The sequence below is a fragment of the Platichthys flesus genome, chromosome 16 (genome assembly GCF_949316205.1).
Source record: "Platichthys flesus chromosome 16, fPlaFle2.1, whole genome shotgun sequence".
NCBI classification, from domain to species: Eukaryota; Metazoa; Chordata; class Actinopteri; order Pleuronectiformes; family Pleuronectidae; genus Platichthys; species Platichthys flesus.
This window is the reverse complement of record NC_084960.1, coordinates 3,838,614-3,847,313: the sequence shown is the minus strand read 5'-3', so window position 1 is coordinate 3,847,313 and position 8,700 is coordinate 3,838,614.

Below are 8,700 nucleotides of genomic sequence, written 5' to 3'. Positions count from 1 at the left end.
CAGACAGCCCCTCTCTGCGTCCTACAGAAGCCTCAGATAAAAACATTCCCGTCCCTTTGATATCGGCGATGCGGCTGAAGCAGGATGGTGTAGTTTCACGCTTTGGCTCCTGCAGGCGGATAAACAAAACAAACACTGACACAGATTCCGATTACAAAGTATGAATAACCTAATATTTGCAAACACGGGGAATATACACGGGGGCGCACGGTGAATAAGCATTTTAATAACCTGCACTTGTTGTTTGTGATTATTTGCTGGGTGTGATAATACGCTCCTGATCATGAAACACGCGGCGGCTCACAAACAAAACACTTGATTTCGGGGGGGGGGGGGGGGGGGGGTGTGATGTGTGCCAGGAGATGACAGGCTAGTGATGCAATGTGCTGATACAGAATCTATTCTGGGAGCGTGTGCTCATTGCTACAGCGAGTGTGGCTTCACTCGGCAGCAGTCAGATGCAACTGAAGAGCGACTGTAACGATCGCACATTATGCAAAACACGCTGCGTCTTGGATTTGCTGGTGAACACAACACAAATAACAACAATGGGATGTTCCTTCTGTCTTCGCCCTCAGTTCTGTATCTGTGTCCACGTTGTTCCTGCCTGGATCTGAATCCCTCCGGGCAGTGGGAGGAATTAAAAAAAGGATCATGACTGTAAATTGCTGACATGCAAAGACAGGACAGTTCAAAATCTGTATGCTGAGAGGGAGGGGGGGGGGGGGGGGGGGCTCGTTGTGTATGGACGTCACGTGGATAGATCTAACAAGTCCCAGCTCGTTACGGTCAAAGGTCACTGTGTGAATTAATCCAGTTTAATTTCCCTCCTGAGGCTACACTTTGATTTGTCTGTGACGACTTAACGAACGCACAACGACACAGAGCGCTACACTCCGGGGTCACTGTCAGCAGATCAATTCATTTAGGGCCATTTCACAACCACCTTGTTTGGTGAGGACCTTTGGACTTTTCAGTTTAGTCAAATCAACCAGTGTGAAAGCTCCTCTGACCACAGACAGACCACTGGACCAAAATGAAGTCCGGCCAAAAGAGCTGATCTTGGTCCAGATCAAACTGAGTTCGGACTTTTACTCAGACTCACAGGATTGTTGCCTCCATCAATGAAGAGTTTGAAGGACGAGGACGTTCATTGGGTGTATTCAAAACTTGTGTTGTTGATGCTGCCGCTCTCTAAATAACAATGTGAAACCAAAACAATGAGCCAAAGACCTGAAGCTTGGTTCCGACCCTCAGGTGTGAAACCCTCAATGGCTTCTGAAGTCACATCTCCAGATCCGGCTGCTGCTCGTCGATATCGAGAAGATTAGTCGCGTGATGTTGGTAAATAAACAGCTTTACCTGACGTCAGCCTCATTTTACAGAGTTCATTCAGCTTCTTCTCCCTCTGAACACTGTTGTTGACAGTTACACTTTCCATCCTGCAGCTCATCAGAACTCGAAGCTTCTGTTTCTACAACTTCTGACCTTTGCAGCACAAATGTCTCTGCAGATCACATGTGCACGCTGCAGGAAGCCGTCCGTGTCTGTTTGCTTTTCCACAGGATTTGTTAACTTGCAGAACTTCAGTCATTGATGAACATTAGTTGAGTCTCTCCTGCTTTCAGAAGCTATTGAACATAATCTTTATTCAGTTTGACGGTTTAAACTCGTCTTCAGGTTTGTACCAATCCTGTGATAAGGTTTTCATTAAATTTTCAAAGATCCCTCTCTGGAATCGATTTGAAGTTTTAAGTTTTTATAAAAAAGAATAACTTTAGTGGTCGACTCAAACTGTGTCATTACACTTCAGACTCTGTGTGAAGCGTCTTTTGAGTTCACAGAGTTTCTCCTAAATCTGTCCGGCTGCTCTGGTGCCAGTCCCCGGCGCTGCAGTCAACAGGTTGGTGGGTTCATGTGTGTTTGTGTGCCCAGGCTGGACGAGCCCCAACTGTGACTGCAGCCATTTAGAGAGAATATGATCCACTTCACACCTCAGCCCAGAAAATAAACCGTTACACTAAAACACAATCACTGGAGAGTGAAATACAGACGATGGACAAAATCATTTAAATATCACTTGCACGCACATTTAGCTAAATTGCTGCATTTTGGCTGTAAACTACCAATGACATGTAATATGTAAGTGTTCATGTGTGCAGGGTCCCACCTTGTCTGAGGCTCTGACAGGCCTGTCGCTCTAACTCAAACCGAACGGCCCTCTCGTCCATGCTGCTGCTGATTGGCTGAGGCCTGAACGGGGCCGGCTTGATGCCGACGCAGGCGAGCTGCTCCAGCATGGCGAGCGCGGTCCAGTGAGTGTTCTGAACGAGGCGTGGATGAAACAGCGACGAGGACCAGACGCCGGTGGTCGGACGCAGCTGTCACCAGTCGGTACATCCACACAACAAGTGAGGAATTCCTCTTTGCTGGATTCGGTTATATTAGAATAAATAAAAGGAAAGTTCTTCAAGGGTTCTGCAAAGTTTGTAAAAGTCAAACACCCTTAAAGGAATTTTCTCTCTTTCATCAGAGCAGAGAAAGTAACACAAGCGAGTGTCACATGGTCAAATGAAAAACGCTGTGTGACCACAGAGCTGTCAGAGCTGCTGCTCAGCTTTTACAGGACTGACCGACACGCGTGTGAGTCTGTGTGTGTTCATGTGTGCGTCCAGTGTCGGTGAATCTGTGATCAGGCAACTCTGTCACACCTGCTGCTGCACTCAGTCGCTCTGCTGTTGACAGACACAAACAGGTGCACACACTTAACACACACACACACACACACAAGTTACACACGCACACACACGTTCTGAGCCAAATTCCTCTCACTTTACACCACTGATCTGAGCTCAGCGTGGTGTGGTTGATATGCACCTGTGTGAGCAGCTCTCCACCATCCTGCCCTCAGGCCCCCCCCCACACACACACACACACCTGCTGACTCTGCCAGATATCGGTGCTGTCAGCTGTCACCGGCTCCTCGTGGCTTCCCCCCCCCCCCTCCAAGTCTGACGCTGTCAATTCAAGATCCTCATTTGTTTACCGTGACATCGAGGAACAACTCGGGAAGCGTCTGACATGAACACGGCTCCATTCAGCAACGTGATATCACAGAGTTATGAGTTTTATGGCGGGACGGAGATAGATGTTGATATTTGATCGGCAGCAGCTCCTCATGCATGAACAGCTCAGCATTACAATGAACTGAGGGCAATGGAGTGAAAGTCTCTTCTTCCTGGACTTGGACCAGTTCATGTAGAATCCACACTCACATTCATGAGTCAGCTCATAGATCATCAATTGTCAATAGTGATGTCTCACCCTGTTCTTTATAGCATCAAATAACTAAGTGATGAACTAACCTCAGTGTGATAAGAACCTAAATTGACAGAAACCATATTAATTTGACGGATGGTGAAATCTCTATTTGCAGTGAATGTGCTGGTGCAGCTGTAAACAAGTTGAATTCTGATTCTTCCATTGATTCTTAAGATAAACATGTATTTTGTGTGTTTGTCTTTGTCACAATCGACCTGTTGGATGTCAGTGAGTTGTTGTTGTCGCCACCTCTCTGACTTTCAGCTTTCATCTCTCTCTCAGCTCGACTGTCTCCTCCTCCTGCTGCACGTCAGTGTCACATCACACACACTCTTTCATTCATCTCCATTATTGCGGCTGCGTCCGGGCCGACATCAGATAATGTGACGTGACGTGGAAAGGTGAGCGAGGGCCCTTTCAAGGTGAACAAATCCCTGCGCCCTCATCCCGGCTGTCAGTTCGAGTCCCTGTGAACCCACGGCGCTTGTCACGTTCGAGTTAACAACAGAGGATCTCAGTGGCTGTGTGTTGGTGTTGAATGTGCGGGGGGGGGGGGGGGGGGGTGACATGTCCGTGTTCTCGGCCCTGAGTGTGTTAATATTCAAGATGTGGTGTCCCCCCCCGGGCCAATCACGCCTCGGCCTGACGAGAGAGAGGAAGACGAATCAGGAGTCTGATCCACCAGTACTGCAGATAACCAGAGCGCTGGCAGGGATAATCCTGCTCTGCTGCATGTGTGTGTGTGTGTGTGTGTGTGTGCGATTGTTTCTTCTCAGAAAGTGTGTATCCGTGATGCAGCCATCATGGATTCTGAAACTTTGTGTTTGAGCTGCTGATATCAACAGACTTCTGCCGTGACTTGGCTTTAACCCTCGTGTTTAACCTCGTTATTCGGCATCATGTTTGGCTCCGTCAGTATTCAGCCTCCTGTGTTGTGGCCGTAGCTCACAGATCTATTAAAAGGATTCTCTGTTGTGTCACGTGACGAGAGTAAAGGTCGAGAAAGGTCGCGGCCGAATGCAGCTGCTTTAAACTATGTGTCAGCGTGTGTTCATTAAAAAAATAACCTGACTCAACAACCCTCTGCTCAATACCGAGAGGAAATGACAGTTTGGCTCCGAGGCAGCAGAGGATTAGTTTCCCTTCCTTCAAGACATTATGCTGCCGGCTGCTGGATACAGAGGATCTCCACCATTCAGGACACGGGTCTGATATCATGTGTGGCTGATGTAGAGAAGCCGTTTGGACTTCTTCTTGCAGTTTGACAAAGAAGCGTGGGTGATGAAAAGGTGCATCAAATCAAATGATCTCGCACTCTTACTCCTACGCCCCCTGGTGGAGTTGTTGAGCACTTACTGTTATTTCTGCTCTACATATTTCTGCATTTTCTATGAAGGAAAGTTCATTTTAATATAAACTTGGACCATAACATTCATATTGTAAAGAGCATGTTAATTAAAATATATCAATTAACTCTGTCACAACAAGCCACTAACGAATAATTCACTCCAAAAGGAAGTTATGCTATTGATCCTTCAAAATAAGGTCTCTGTATATTAAAAAACTTTAAAAGCTTTGAAGTTTCCTCCATTTCTCCAACAGTTGTTCTTCACCTCCCTCACCCCGATCCACCTCTCCCTGGATAGTAAATCTCTCTTTCCTCTTAACTCCTCACTCTTCCTGGTTTAAATAGCAGGAGCAGCTGGCTGCGTCGCTATATCCAGTTCCTCCTGATGTGAGCACACTGGGTCTAGGGTTGCAAACACACATGAACACACACATGGACACACACACAGTGCTGTGTATAGAGGGGTTATTCAAGGCTGATGGATGGGATTCGATATCGGATAAAACAATCAGAAATCATGGATTCACATTTGCTTCCATCTTATTCTAAGAGAAATGCCGGTTGCAGTACTTGTAATGGTCACCAGGTGGGGACATGCACTTTTTATAATGAATCACAAAAGGCTGAATTAGTCAAACTTTCTCACAAGCTGTTTTTAAAATGACACACATCCATCCATGAGTGTGAATTCTTGTCAACACACAAGTACAGATAAAAACATTCGGCCGAGAACATTTGCACAAAAAATGTTTTAGATAAAAATCCATATAGTTTCCCGTTGCGTCTCGATCAGTCTCTTGATTGTCTTTACAGGCAGTTTTTTTAATTTACAGCAAAGCATCATACTTTATAAACTCCTCTAAACTTTTGAGTGCAACAACAAGTGTCAAATAAATGTAGCCGAGGGAAAACTGAATATTGTCCTTCAAAGTATTATGAAAAAAATTTGGGAGGAGGAAAAGGGAAGCAGCATTAAAAGTCAAATTTGTTCTAGTGTTTGTTGAGGTAAATGTTGTTATCGCACGTACTCATTGAAACATAGTGAGTGAAATATGTCTGAGTCATATTCAGTCGTTGCCTGGAGAAGACGGAGCTCAATGTTTACAATGAGGTAATGAGAGGGGGAGACCTAGTATCTGTGAAATGTAAACTCTCCGCCAGCAGCGCTACACAAACTGGAAAACCTTCACTCCCTCACTCCCCTCACAGTTTTTTCCTGAGATACAGAGACACTGAGTCAGAGGCGACTGTGCGTCATCGTAGTAACTTCATCAACGACAGAAAAACATGTTTCATCTTCTTAAAGGTTCAGTGTGTAGAATCTAGTGACATCTAGTGGTGGAGTGGAATGTTGCAGCTGTCTAGCCCTCACCTCACCCTCCCCTTCCAAACATGAGAGAGAACAAAAACTTTGTACAGTCTGGGCTACCGTTAAAAAAACAAACATGGCGGCCTCCGTAGATCTTAACCACTGGACGAGGACTCAACAGCATTTTGACTTTTGGTTCTTGTGGGAAAAACAAACTCACCGCTCGTCCTCTGGGTGAGTGGCAGCGGGCTGGGGGCGGGCCGCAGGGACAACTCTTGCAGCTCATTGGCTACAGCTTCACTCTGAGGACCGGAGGCATCTGGTCTCCCTCCAAACTTGGTCTCCATGGTTATCCGAGTGTGAGAGACAGACCTGAAAAAATGAAAGAAAACACAATTTACCCAAAAATACATAATATACATGATGTTAGCTCAATCCTATTTAATGTATTATCCCCTTTTACTTCTACCTCTCTCTCGCTCTCTCTCTCTCTCACTGCTCCATCACGCACTTCAAACATTTCCCCCCCAACTCACTCCCTCCGTCTCTGAATGACTCACTACAGTTATGTGAGTCCTGAGTTAACAGTGAAGCCATAAAACACACACACACACACACACACACAAAAACACACCAATGCAAGAAGGCAATCCCTCGATGGCTGAACACACAAATACACACAAACAAACAAACACATACTACACACAAATAGTTAAACATGATGACTTGACAGCTCCCTAAAAGTGAAGCCACAGTGTCTTGTTCGCCCCCTGGTGACTGGCTGCGGTACAGGTGCCTCCTACATGTTAGCAGAAGGGACATGGACCAAACTAAAAAGTCAGTGGAGACACAGCCTTCTTCTTAATTTATAGTCTGTGTCTAGTTCCTGATTCAGAACACGACTCTGCTAATCCTCCCAAATGAATCCATTAACATTTTTGAAAACTTGGTTAGAGGAGGTAAATAAACAGCTCTGGATCGAGTCTCCCACCATTTCTCTCACCTGAGGATAAGTTTGGATCTGAAACAGGATAGCGAGTCTCAGCCTCAGCACAGAGTTCCCCCAGGGGAAGACTTTGTTTGCCCACAACACGGAGCAGCTAATGATCCAAATTAGAAACAGTCTCACGCTTTAAGCGACAGGATCATTAAGAAGTGGCTGCAGTTATTTCGGGTCCAGCAGAGCAGGTCTGTGACTCACTTCAGGTCCTCACTGGTGGTGGTGGTGATATAAACGTGGCCACAGCTCAGGCAGGAGTCTGATTCCAGCACAGATGAACACACCAACACAAACAGAGACTCCTCACAGGGAAAGAAAATACTTTAATCTACATCTATATGACATTATGCTGCAGGACTGGAGGGGAGACGTAGGTTTGACGCAGCTGCAGAATATCACAGATTGTTTGTTTTGGAATGTAAACAACGTATTGAGGGGCTGCCTGTTCAAACTGAAGGAAAGACTTTCTGCAGCTTCATCAGGAGCAAAGACTCACCAGCAGGAAGGCAACCACCTCATACACACACACACACAAACACACACAAATACAAAAAGTGGAAGTCCATCATGATTTCAGTCACATACCTGCTCTTTATCTGCTGTTAAACAACCTCCTGCTGGATTCCATCTCACTGGATCCACATGATGCTCTAAGAAGGAAACAACAGGACAAGACTTCAGAAGCAAACATGAGAAAAACTCACAGGTTCACAAGTTCATCCTCCGGTTCGAGTTCCTGAACGAGAACAAGGCTCTGAGCAAACAGGAGGAGTTTTTAAAAAATGAGCTGCTGGAAATACAAAGTCAGAGAGACATTTCAAAATAAAATGTCAGTGAAAGATTTCAAAATAAAGTAAATAAAGCATCTCAACCTATCTCAGTGAGTATTTCAAAAATAAAAAGTGAAGAGTAATTCAAAATAACATGTAAATAAAGTGAAAGGTGAGTCGTCTGCGGTTTCCCTCCAAAAGCGACTTCCTGATTTACTTCCTCGTTTCCTAAGAATGGATTTACAGAGAAGTTGAATGTGTCACAGTGAAATATGTAAACTACTTCTGTCCCCTTCTCCGACAAAGGTTGTTCAGTCCTCATCGAGTTTAAAATATTGTCGGCCTCATCACACAATATTGACTACATGTTACTTCAATGTAAAGCCCTCAGTGAGTCAGTGGCTCTTTGTCAACACTTAAACTGTGACTCTGTGAAAACTGTTATTTAATATTTAATCAACTTCCACCACAAAGAAACTTTTCACGTTGAATTAACAGACATTTCCCTCATTAAAAACACGGAATTACAAATATAAAATAGTGACAGAAGAATAACTTTGATTGATACGCAACAACAACAAAGAGTTCTGATGTAAACAAACAAGAAAACAACAGCAAACAACAAACTGATCAGTTCAAATGATTCTATTTCAATCAAAAACCCATCTAGGATCTCAGCTCATGTTTTCACTAATGAACCATCTTCTCTGACACAGACGAAGAAGTGAAGTGAGGATCTGAGTTGGACTCACCTCGTGTTCTCAGGAGAGTCACAGATCAGCTGTTTGTCTGGAGACAGAGCTGCTGTGCACCACACTCCTATCCACCAGGAGGCGCCATCACGACTTTTACTCTTCCAGGGACTCAGACTGATAATCTAAACATTATACCACTAGAGGGCGACAAATCCACGCGCACAGGGTAGTGGGCGGAACCGTTGTCCCGGGCGCTG